Source organism: Prionailurus bengalensis, unplaced genomic scaffold, assembly GCF_016509475.1.
Source record: "Prionailurus bengalensis isolate Pbe53 unplaced genomic scaffold, Fcat_Pben_1.1_paternal_pri Un_scaffold_62, whole genome shotgun sequence".
Taxonomy (NCBI): domain Eukaryota; kingdom Metazoa; phylum Chordata; class Mammalia; order Carnivora; family Felidae; genus Prionailurus; species Prionailurus bengalensis.
Genome location: NW_025091163.1, coordinates 242,803 through 255,541, shown reverse-complemented (window position 1 = coordinate 255,541; position 12,739 = coordinate 242,803). Strand labels below are relative to the sequence as shown.

Sequence of the window (12,739 nt, the reverse complement as noted above, 5' to 3'; positions counted from 1 at the left end):
CCAAAGATGAACTATTGGGAATTCCTCGAGATAAAACATAAAACACCACCACCACCACCAGCAACAACAACAATAACAGACAAAAACAAAACAAAAACTTCTTTTCAGTGAAGGAAACCATCAACAAAAGTAAAAGACAGCCTACGGAATGGGAGAAGATATTTGCAAATGACATATCCAATAAAGGTTATCATCCAGCATACATACAGAAGTTACACAACTCGATGCCCCCCAAACAAAGAATCCAGTTAACAAATGGGTAGAAGAGGCATGCTGGGTAGCACAGTTCTGTGTCCAACTCTTGATTTCCGCTCAGGGCATGATCTCATGGCTTATGGGATTGAGCCCCTCATCCGGTTCTGTGCCAACATCATGGAGCTTGCTTAGGATTCTCTCTCTCCCTCGTTCTCTGTCTCTCCTGTATGTGTGTGCGCGTGCGCGCGCACACACACACCCACACACTCTCTGTATCTCTGTCTCACGATAAATTAATAAATCTTTTACAAACGAAATATGAAGAAGATATGAATAGACATTTTTGCAAAGAAGACAGCCAGATGGCTAAAAGACACATGAAATGATGCTCAACATCCCTCAACATCAGGGAAATACCAATCAAAACCCTGATGAGTTCCCACCTCCCCCTTGTCAGAATGGTTAACATTAACAACCCAAGACACAATAGGTGTTGGTGAGGATTCAGGGAAAGGGGAAGCGTCTTGTATTGACGGTGGGAATGCAATCTGGTGCAACCACTCTGGAAAACTGTATGGAGGTGCCTGAAAAAGTTGAAAATAGAACGACCCTATGATCCGGCAATTACACTCCTAGTTAGTTACCCAAGCGAGCAGCAGAGGCCCAGCCTGCATCCTCCCCTGTCCTGAAAGCAGAGAATGGCTGCTCTACTTAGAAGCAGAGCTATGGAACAGGAGGTGCACAAGGGTCTGGAGTGTGTCACGGGATGGGGCCTGGATGAGTGTGTTCCAGGACATGGGGCAGGGGTGCTGTGCAGGAGGTCAGAATGAGTGGGAGTGTGGGCTCTTCCCTGCCCCCTGGGTCACTCCCAGGTACCCTGATGACCTCAGTTCTGGCTTGTCCTCTGAATTCCTCAGGTATCCACTCAGTCTCAGGGGTTGCTCCCTTCCCAAAGAAGGCCCTAACGTCATAAACAGTCTGTAGATATTGGAAACTGCAGGCTACACCTGAAAATCATGTACAAATTATGTCCCCAAAATTGTGCTAGGTGTGCCATTCTAAAGAAATAGAGATTAATGGTACACATGTACCCTTCAGTACAGGTATGAGAGTCAAAATATTGGAATTGGCCCAATTATTCAACTTGTAGAGACACAGAGTAAATGATGATGTGTGGCCCCTGAGGATGCAGAAGGGGACAGAACTTGAGCCTGTCCATTATGGGGACATCAGGTACTAAAGACCATACTCATGAAACCCTTCCTGCACAACCTGTCACACAACTGATACACACACACACACACAACCGCACGCACGCACACACACACACAAACACACACAATTGCTGCACTCAAAGCGAAAGGACTGGAAGGAGGGACCCCATGTCTAATGGCAAATATTTCTTGACAGGGGTATATCATTTTCTTCATATGTATTTGTATTTATTTTTTTTTTCTAATTCTTAATTTTCAGAGAGAGAGAGAGAGAGAGAATCCTGAGGAGGGCTTCGTGCTCTCATTGTAGAGCCTGACTTGGGGCTTGATCCCATGAACCATGAGATCATGACCTGAGACAAAATCAAGTCAAAACACTCAACCAATTGTGCCACCTTGGCGCCTGTCCTTATTATTCAGATTTTTATTTCATTTAAGAAACAACATCCGTATAAAACCTATATCAGTAGTAAATGAGAAGATTTCTTATTTGAATTTGATGTTTGTTTAATATGCACCTTAGACTAATTTATTTTTAAAAATTTTTTTATTAACGTTCTTATTTATTTTGGGGACAGAGAGAGACAGAGCATGAACGGGGGAGGGTCAGAGAGAGGGAGACACAGAATCTGAAACAGGCTCCAGGCTCTGAGCGGTCAGCACAGAGCCCGATGCAAGGCTCGAACCCATGGACTGCGAGATCATGACCTGAGCCGAAGTCGCCCGCTCAACCGACTGAGCCACCCAGTCTGCTCCAGACATTTCTCTTGTGGCTTTTAGCTCTTGAGTCAAACTTCTAAATGGGATCCCTATCCCAGATAATGAAGATATTTCAAGTAGGGGGCTTCACATAATCTTTGTTCTTTGGGGAATATTCCTCTGTCCTAAAAATATTACTTTGATTGAACATTTAACCAATTATTAATCACTCTCATGTTATGTAGCCAGACACAATAAGCCATGGTGTGTGATTGCACACACCTGAAAACCCCAGAGGAGCTAAAGCAGCAGAAACCGAGGTCAGTGGTTGCAGAGACCGGGGTGAGGGTTGAGCCATGGCTGACGGGTAGTATACATGTGTCTGTGATGGAAATATTCTAGGAGAACATAGTGGTCATGGTTGTATAATTCTGTGAATATACGTAATGGCACTTCAATGTGTACATTCAAAGAATCAGAGTAAAATTATTTTGAAGTTAATTTACGTTTACCTTATTAAAAATACATAAGGACAGTAAATATCTCTATACAAACCACAAAAATTACAAAACAAAGACTGTAACAAGAGACAAAGAAGGGCACTATACAATCATAAAGGGTACAGTCCAACAAGATGTGATTGCAAATAATTTGGCACCCAACACGAGAGCACCCAATACATAAAGCAGCTATTGAAAGCATAATGGAAGCATTGACAAGAACACAATACCAGTAGGGGACTTTAACAACACACTTACATCAATGCACAGAACATCCAAAAGGAAAATCATCAAGAAAAGGGTGCATTTGAATGCCACATTGGACCAAATGTATCTAATGGGTAGATGCAGACCATTCCATGTTAAAACAATGGAATACACATGGTACGTTGCACCCAAGCGTCCATGCAGCATTCTCTGGAATAGATCACATCTTAGGTCACAAAACAAATTTTAACAAATTCAAGAAGAGTGAAGTCATACAACGTACCTTTTCTGATCACAATGCTATGAAAGTAGAAATCAGCCACAAGAAAAAATTTGGAAAGACAAAAAAATACATGGGAGTTAAATAACATGCGATCAAAGAGCTAAAAGGTGAGCCAAGAAATAAGAGAGGAAGTTTTAGAGATAGATATAGATTTTATACATATATATATACATACACACACACACACATATATGAGAGAGAGAGAGAGAAAATGAAAATACACAGGTCCTAAATCTTTGGGATGCAACAAAAGTGTTCTCAGATAGAAGTTTATAGCAATACACTTCCTCACAAAGCAAGAAAAACTCCCTCATAAACAATGTAACCTTACATCTAAAGGAGCTAGAAAAAGAACAACAAAACCCAAAACCATTAGAAGGAAGGAAATAATGAAGAGCAGAGCAGAAATAAACAAAAATCAAGGTAAACAAACAAAGGAACAGATCAATGCACCAGGAGCTAATATGTAGCATTGCTGGTGTGATGTGGGCTGAGAGGAAACAGTCAAGAAAGAATTTTGAGCCATTTTTGGTGCAAAAATGTGCTTATGACAGGATGGAGCTAGAACCCATGGGTAGGAAGAGCTGCACTTGTGTTTGTGAGAAGTGACTGATTCCATACTTTCTACTTAGTGGGGGCTAAGGGTAATGCAAGTCTCTAAGGAATTTAGAAGTAGCACTTTCAGGACCAGGAGGAGCTAGCTGCTGCTAAGATAAGGTTGTTTACTACTGGCTATGAAAACATCAGTCTTGAAACCCTTCCGATGTGTATCAGTAGGCCATAGGCTTGAGAGGTAATTGCTAGCATCTATCTGGGGAAGTGTTTATGGCTATCAGGGAAAGTGACACTAACCGGGGCCAAGCTCTAGTGGTAAAACGTTAAATAAAGTCCTTGAGAGACCTGTAGGAGGATGACAATCTGTAAGCCTCAGGAATCCTACCTGGAGACTATGAGCTGCAGCCAAGTCCAGCTTTTGTTTCTTTTTCTTAATTCTTTTTTTTTTTTTAGTATGAAGTGTATTGTCAAATTGGTTTCCACACAACACCCAGTGCTCATCCCACCAGGTGCCCTCCTCAATGCTCATCACCCACCCTCCCCTCCCTCCCACCCCCCATCAACCCACAGTTTATTCTCAGTTTTTAAGAGTGTCAATGATGGTTTTCCCCCTTCTCCTCCCCCCAGGTCTTCTGTGGAATTTCTCAGGATCCACATAGGAGTGAAAACATATGGTATCTGTCTTTCTCTGCCTGACTTCTTTCACTTAGCAGAACACTCTGCAGCTCCATCCACGTTGCTACAAAAGGCCCGATTTCCTTCTTTCGCATTGCCAAGTAGTATTCCATTGTACATATAAGCTACAACTTCTCCATCCATTCGTCAGTTGATGGACATTTGGGCTCTTTCCATAATTTGGCTATTGTTGAAAGTGCCGCTATAAACATGGGGGTACAAGTGCCCCTAGGCATCAGCACTCCTGTATCCCTTGGGTAAATTCCTAGCAGTGTTATTGTGGGTCATAGGGAAGATCCATTTTTAATTGTTTGAGGAACCTCCACACTGTTTTTCAGAGCGGCTGCACCAGTTTGCATTCCCACCAACAGTGCAAGAGGGTTCCCTTTCTCCACATCCTTGCCAGCATCTATCATCTCCCGATTTGTTCATTTTAGCCACTCTGACCGGCGTAAGGTGGTATCTGAGTGTGGTTTTGATTTGTATTTCCCTGATGGGGAGCGACGTTGAGCATCTTTCCATGTGCCTGTTGGCCATCTGGATGTCTTCTTTAGAAAAGTGTCTATTCATGTCTTCTGCCCCTTTCTTCACTGGATTCTTTGTTTTTGGGGTGTGGAATTTGGTGAGTTCTTCATAGATCTTGGATACTAGCCCTTTATCCGATATGTCATTTACAAATATCTTTTCCCATTCCATCAGTTGCCTTTTAGTTTTATTGATTGTTTCCTTGGCAGTGCAGAAGCTTTTTAGCTTCATGAGGTCCCAATAGTTCATTTTTGCTTTGAATTCCCTTGCCTTTGGAGATGCGTCCAGCAAGAAACTGCTGCAGTTGAGGTCAGAGAGGTTTTTTCCTGCTTTCGCCTCTAGGGTTTTGATGGTTTCCTGTCTCACATTCAGGTCCTTCATCCATTTTGAGTTTAGTTTTGGGAATGGTGTAAGAAAGTGGTCTAGTTGGTCGAGTTTCATTCTTCTGCATGTTGCTGTCCAGTTCTCCTAGCCCCATTTGTTAAAGAGATTGTCTTCTTTCCATTGGATATTCTTTCCTGCCTTGTCAAAGATTAGTTGGCCATACTTTTGTAGGTCCCACCCTGGGGTTTCTATTCTATTCCATTGGTCTATGTGTCTGTTTTGGGGCCAATACCATGCTGTCTTGAGGATGCCAGCTTTGTAGTCGAGGCTAAAGTCTGGGATTGTGATGCCTCCTGCTTTGGTTTTCCTTTTCAACATTACTTTGGCTATTCGGGGTCTTTTGTGGTTCCATACACATTTTACGATTGCTTGTTCTAGCTTTGAGAGGAATGCTGGCGCCGTTTTGATTGGGATTGCGTTGAATGTGTCGATTGCTTTGGGTAGTATTGACATTTTAACAATATTAATTCTTCCAATCCACGGGCACAGAGTATTTTTCCATTTCCTTGTATCTTCTTCAATTTCCTTCATAAGCTGTCTATAGTTTCAGCATACAGATCTTTTACATCTTTCGTTAGGTTTATTCCTAGGTATTTTAGGATTCTTGGTGCAGTTGTGAATGAGATCGGTTTCTTTCTTTGTTTTTCTGTGGCTTCACACAAGTGTATGAGAATGCAACTGATTTCTGTACATTAATTTTGTATCCTGCGACTTTGCTGAATTCATGTATCAGTTCTAGCAGACTTTTGGTGGAGTCTCTTGGGTTTTCCATGTATAATATCATGGCATCTGCAAAAAGCGAAAGCTTCACTTCATCTTTGCCAATTTGGATGCCTTTGATTTCCTTTTGTTGTCTGACTGCTGATGCTAGAACTTCCAACACTATGTTAAACAACACTGGTGACAGTGGACATCCCTGTCGTGTTCCTGATCTCAGGTGGAAAGCTCTCAGGTTTTCCCCATTGAGGATGATATTAGCTGTGGGCTTTTCATAAATGGCTTTTGTGATGTTTAAGTATGTTCCTTCTATCCCAACTTTCTTGACGGTTTTGATTAAGAAACGATGCGGAATTTCATCAAATGCTTTTTCCCCATCGATTGACAGGATCATATGGTCCTTATCTTTTCTTTTATTAATGTGATGTATCACACTGATTGACTTGGGAACATCGAACGAGCCCTGCAGCCCAGGAATGAATCCCACTTGATCATGGTGAATAATTCTTTTTCCATGCTGTTGAATTCGATTTGCTAGTATCTTGTTGAGAATTTCTGCATCCATATTTATCAGGGATATTGGCCTGTAGTTCTCTGTTTTTGCTAGGTCTCTGCCTCGTTTGGGTTCAAAGCAATGCTGGCTTCATAGAATGGGTCTGGAAGTTTTCCCTCCCTTTCTATTTTCTGGAACAGCTTGAGAACGATAGATATTATCTCTGCTTTACATGCCTGGTGATGGGTATTGAGGAGGGCACCTGTTGGGATGAGCACTGGGTGTTGTATGGAAACCAATTTGACAATAAATTTCATATTAAAAAATAAATTACAAAAGAAAAACATCTTTGCATTTCTGGGATAAATACTAATTGATCTCAGTTTAGTTTTGTAATGCAGTCTTGGATTCAGTCAACTATTTTATTGAAAATGTGTATGCCTGAGAAACTGAATAGAAGACCATGGGGCAGGGGAAAGAAAAAAACAGAAAGGGAGGGAGTCAAACCATAAGAGACTCTTAAAAACTGGGAAGAAATTGAGGGTTGATGGGGGATGGGAGGGTGGGGAGGGTGGGTGATGGGTACTGAGGACGGTACCTGTTGGGATGAGCACTGGGTGTCGTATGGAAACCAATTTGACAATAAATGTCACATGAAAAAAAAAATGCCTGGTTGAATTCCCCTGGAAAGCCGTCTGGTCCTGGACTCTGATTTGTTGGGAGATATTTTTTAACTGATTAAATGTCTTTGCTGGTATGGGTCTGTTCATGTTTTCTGTTTCTTCCTGTTTGAGATTTGAAAGTGTGTGGGTGCTTAGGAATTTGTCCGTTTCTTCTAGGTTGTCCAGTTTGTTGCCATATAATGTTTCATAGGTTTCCCTGATAAATTCCTTGTATTTATGAGGGATTGGTTGTAATAATTCCATTTTCATTCATTATTTTATTTATTTGGGTCATCTCCCTTTTCTTTTCCAGAAGCCTGGCTGGAAGTTTATCAATTTTGTTTATTTTTTTTCAAAAAAAAAAATAACAAACAAAAAAACAGCTCTTGGTTTCATTGATCTGCTCTACAGTTGTGGGGTTTTTTTTCCTATTGTTTATATCTACTCTGATCTTTATTATTTCTCTTCTTCTGCTGGGTTTGGTGTGCCTTTGCTGTTCTGCTTCTATTTCCTTTAGGTGTGCTGTTAGAGTTTGTATTTGGGATTTTCCTTGTTTCTTGAGATAGGCCTGGATTGCAATGTGTTTTCCTCTCAGGACTGCCTTCGCTGCATCCCATAGAGTTTGGATTGTTGTATTTTCATCTTCATTTGTTTCCATATATTTTTTAATTTCTTCTCTAATTGCCTGGTTAACCCACTCATTCTTTAGGAGGGTGTTCTTTCACCTCCATGCTTTTGAAGGTTTGCCAGACTTTTTCCTGTGGTTGATTGCAAGTTTCATAGCATTGTGGTCTGAAAGTGTGCATGGTATGACCTCAGTTCTTTTATACTTATGAAGGGCTGTTTTGTGACCCAGTGTGTGATCTATCTTGGAGAATGTTCCATGTGCAGTCGAGAAGAAAGTATATTCTGTTGCTTTGGGATGCAGAGTGCTAAATAGATCTGTCAAGTCCATCTGATCCAATGTATCATTCAGGGCCCTTGTTTCTTTAATGATCCTGTGTCTAGATGATCTATCCAACGTTGTCAGTGGAGTATGAAAGCCCCTGCAATGACCACATTCTTATCAATGAGGTTGCTTATGTTCGTGACTAATTGTTTTATATATTTGGGGACTTCCATATTTGCCGCATAGACATTTTTAATTGTTAGAACGTCCTGATGGATAGACCCTGTAATTATTATATAATGTCCTTCCTCATCTCTTGATACAGCCTTTAATGTAAAGACTAGTTTGTCTGATAAAAGTATGGCTACTCCAGCTTTCTTTTGACTTCCAGTAGCATGATAGTTCTCCATCCCCTCACGTTCAATCTGAAGGTGTCCTTAGGTCTAAAGTGAATCTCTTGTAGACAGCAAATAGATGGGTCTTGTTTTCTTTTATCCATTCTGATACCCTATGTCTTTTGGTTGGAGCATTTAGTCCATTTACATTCAGTGTTATTGCTGAAAGATACGGGTTTAGAGTCATTGTGACATCTGTCGCTTTCATGCTTGTAGTGGTGTCTCTGGTACTTTGTGGTCCTTGCAACATTTCCCTCACAGAATCCCCCTTAGGATCTCTCGGAGGGATGGTTTAGTGGTGATGAATTTTTCAGTTTTTGTATGTTTGCGAAGACCTTTATCTCTCCTTCTATTCTGAATGACAGGCTTGCTGGATAAAGGATTCTCGGCTGCAGATTTTTCCTGTTCATCACATTGAAGACTTTCTGCCATTCCTTTCTGGACTGCCAAGTTTCAATAGATAGGTCTGCTACTACCCTTCTGTGTTGACCTTTGTACGTTAGGGCCCATTTATCCCTAGCTGCTTGCAGGATTCTCTTTATCCTTCTTTTTCCACTTTCACTATGATATGTCGTGCAGAAGATCGATTCAAGTTATGTCTGAAGGGAGTTCTCTGTACCTCTTGGATTTCAATGCATGTTTTTTCCCCAGATTGGAGAAGTTCTCAGCTATTATTTGTTCAAGTACACCCTCAGCCCCTTTTTCTCTGAATTTCTTCTGGAATTTCTATGATATGGACAATTTATCAAAGAACAAAGAACAAAGATTAGGTGAAGGCCCCTACTTGAAATATCTTCATTGTCTGCCATGGGGACCCTTTGAGGTTTGACACAAGAGCAGAAGCCAGAAGAGAAATGTCTGGACCAGAGCGAATACCTTGAAAATCTTTCATTTTCCTGGACAGGCCATGGGGATATTGGTCTAATGTGCATATTATAAAAATACCCAAATGTATCAGTCAATATTCCATTTATGCTAATCTAATAGGCAATAAAGTGTAAACTTGTTAAAGGTTTTCTACAGGTGATGTTTATTTAGTAAAAGAAAGATTTAAATAATGAGGACAGGCACGAAGGTGGCTCAAACAGTCGAGTTCCTGAGTGGAATATGGCTCAGGTCATGATCTCATGGTTCTTGAGATCAAGTCCCAAGTCAGGCTCTGCAATGACAGCTTGAAGCCCTGGTCAGGATTCTCCTTCTTGCTCTTTCCAAATAAATAAAGAGGAAACAACAAATACAGACGGAGAAAAAATATACATTCTTTGAAAATAATAGCCCCTAAGACATGGTGTCATCTTCACGGTCCTTTAGCTTTCAGTGCAGCAGGTGTCTGTGTTTGTGTCTACGAGTGGTGTGCAGGTTGGGCATCCATCCAGGACTATGGTCTTGTATTACGGAATGTGCCCACAGTGGACAGGCACAGTCCTGTCCCCTTCTGCATTCTCAGGGGCCACACATCATCCTTTCTCTGCGTCTCCAGAAGCTGAATGACTGGGCCAATTCCAATATTTTGACTCTCATCATTGAACACAAGGGCACATGTGTACCGGAACTCTCTCTTTCTTCAGGCGTGTACACCTAGCACAACTTTGGGGACATAATTTCTGGCATTTTTCGGGGGCTGCCTCCAGTTTCCAACATCTACAGACTCTTTGTTGCGTTCATATGTGAAAATCAGGGACCCCCGGGACTGAGTGGATCCCTGAAGAATCAGGAGGACAAGCCAGCACTGAGGCCATCAGGGTACCTAGGAGTGACCCATGGGGCAGGGAAGAAACCACACTCCCTCATTCTGACCTCCTGCACAGCATCCCTCCCCATGTCCTAGAACACACTCATCCAGGCCCCATCCCATGACAAACCCCAGTGGCCTGTGTGCCTCCTGGTCCATAGCTCTGCTTCTCAGAAGAGCAGCTAGTCCCTGCTTTCAGGTCAGTGGAGGATGCAGGCTGGGCCACTGCTGTCTGCCTCCTGGCCCTCCTCCCAGGCTGGGTCGCTTACTCTCAGGAAAGTACCTTAAGTGCAGGTCAGGTCAATGAGTTAAAGACCAGGACCTGAATGGGTTCACCCTGAGGATTCAGGGCCAACAGCAAGAACCACTTGCACCTCGGCAAGCAAGAGAGTCCTTTACACAGCACATCAGGAGCGCAGGGAGACTGTAGGATGGAGACTCAGTCAGGCTTTGATACCGAGTCAAGCCCCTCCACCCTTCAGGCTCCTCCAGCAGTGGCGCCCGGCACCTGCCAGCCTCATCTTTGGGGAGCAGTGTCCCTGTCATGAGCAGCCACACAGCACCCTCTGGTGACCGACCACAAGACACACAGGAATACTGCTGGGCTCCCTGATCTCCCAGCAAAGAAAGTGCCATTCCAACTGACACATCCTCAGAGGATTCCAGGCAGATCAGACACAACTCTGTAAAATCCAATGCTTTTGAGGTACCTTTCAGGAAGTCTATGTAAAAATGTAGGTCTCTTCCTAACTGCAGTATTCTGAGATGAATTCACTGAGCGGTAGAGTCAGGCACTGGGTTCCAGGACAGAAAAGAGAGACAAGGTGGCCAGCTCCCAAGATGCACAGAGCGTGTTGTGGCAATGTGTTGGGAACCATATATTTATGTTACAGCTCTCTGGTTCTGGTTGAAAGAAAACATATATCCAAACATACCTTATTTATGGACTTGTTGGATTATATCAACCACAAAACATTTGAGAAAATTTGCACACTCTCACTCCATATACCTGCTCACTCTCATCTATTTTCGATCACATCATCCTATATTCCCAGATACTTTTTCCCTTACTGGGAGTGCATGATATGCTCTAGAGAGACCGCAGTGACTCTACAACATTACTAGTAGACCTAATAAATGATTTCAGTCATGTAAGATATGTATGTCGTTTTCCATAATGTGCTTCATTTCTGTACATGAATCACAAACTATCAGAGCGAGAAATTAAGAAAATAATTTAAAGTAACTCCAAAGGAAGAAAATACTTGACAACAAATCACCCTACAGGCCCCTGGGTGTCACAGTCAGTGAAGCATCTGACTTTGGCTCAGGTCGTGACCTCATGACTTGTGTTCTGAGACTTCTGATGGGCTCTGTGCTGACAGCTCAGAGTCTGGAGCCTGCTTCAGATTCTGTGTCTCCCTTTCTCTCAACTTTCCCCACTCATAAACGTGCTCTCTCTCTCTCTTTCTGTGTGTGTATGTGTGTGTTTTTCCAAGTACCTCTCTGTGTCAAGAATAAATAAACATAAAAAAATTCAAAAAGAAAAGAATGAATTTAACCAATAAGATGAAAGACCTCTTTACTGAAAACCAGAAATCAGTGGAGAAAGAATTTGAACAGACAGAAATAAGCAGAAAGACATTCTATGCTAGTGGATCCAAAGAATTAACATTCTCAAAATGTCCACACTACTTAGAGCCATCTACACATTCCCTAGGTGCAATCCTTTCAAACTTGAAGCACGTTCCCAAAACTAGAATCATCCTTCAAGGTGGACAGAAGCACAAAAGGCTCTGAATACCAAAGTCATTGTGAGAAGGAAGAAAACAGCTGGAAGCACCATGCTTTCTGATTTGAAACTAGATATCAAAGCTACAATAACCCAAGCCGTACACTATTGGGGTAAAAGCAGACACAGAGGTCACTGGACCAGAAATGAAGGCCCAGGAAGAAACCCACACATATGTAACCAATTATTTGACAACCAAAGAACCAAGAGTATAACCTCAGGCAAAGGCAGTCTCCTCAATAGGTGGTGCCCAGAATCACTGGGCACAGAAAAACAACAGGCATGGAAAAACAACTTGACACCTATTTAGCATCACACACAGAAACGAAGTTAAAATGTATTACAGACTTGAGACCTGAAACCAGAAAGTCCTGGATAAGACCTTGGGCAGGAGGTGTGGGAAATCGCACAACGATGTCCCGAGTTGGGAGATTATAGGGAACGCTTTGCAGAGCAGATCACTGCTCTCTGGCCTTCCTGCAAACAGTTGCAGCAGCTCACTTACCTAGTTGGTGTGTATCTGGGGGGCAGGCGAGACTTGGCTGATCTAGTGCGTGTGTATCTAGGGGTTGGGTTCTGCATGGGCTCACCAAGTCCTTGGACCGTGTTGTCGCATGGAATATTTTATCCTGTCTCGATGTGGTTCGCACCATGTCTTCAATACGTTCTTTCTAGCATGTGGCCCGCTGACGTGTTGTACATCGTTTGTAGGCTTAATGAATGTGGGAGCCTGAGAGCAGCTTGCGGAGACGTCCCTTAAACTACCTGTCACCTCTCTTTTATTTCCATGGAGTCTGAAGCAACCCTTTCTGCTGTCCTTGA

The 12,739-nt window shown here is 42.4% G+C and overlaps 1 protein-coding gene across 1 annotated transcript in view; it reads left to right on the top strand.

The window, feature by feature from the left end:
• LOC122478439 overlaps positions 1–12,739 on the top strand; it is a 236,637-nt gene that overhangs the window by 16,256 nt on the left and 207,642 nt on the right. The gene's annotated exons all lie outside the window — the stretch shown is intronic.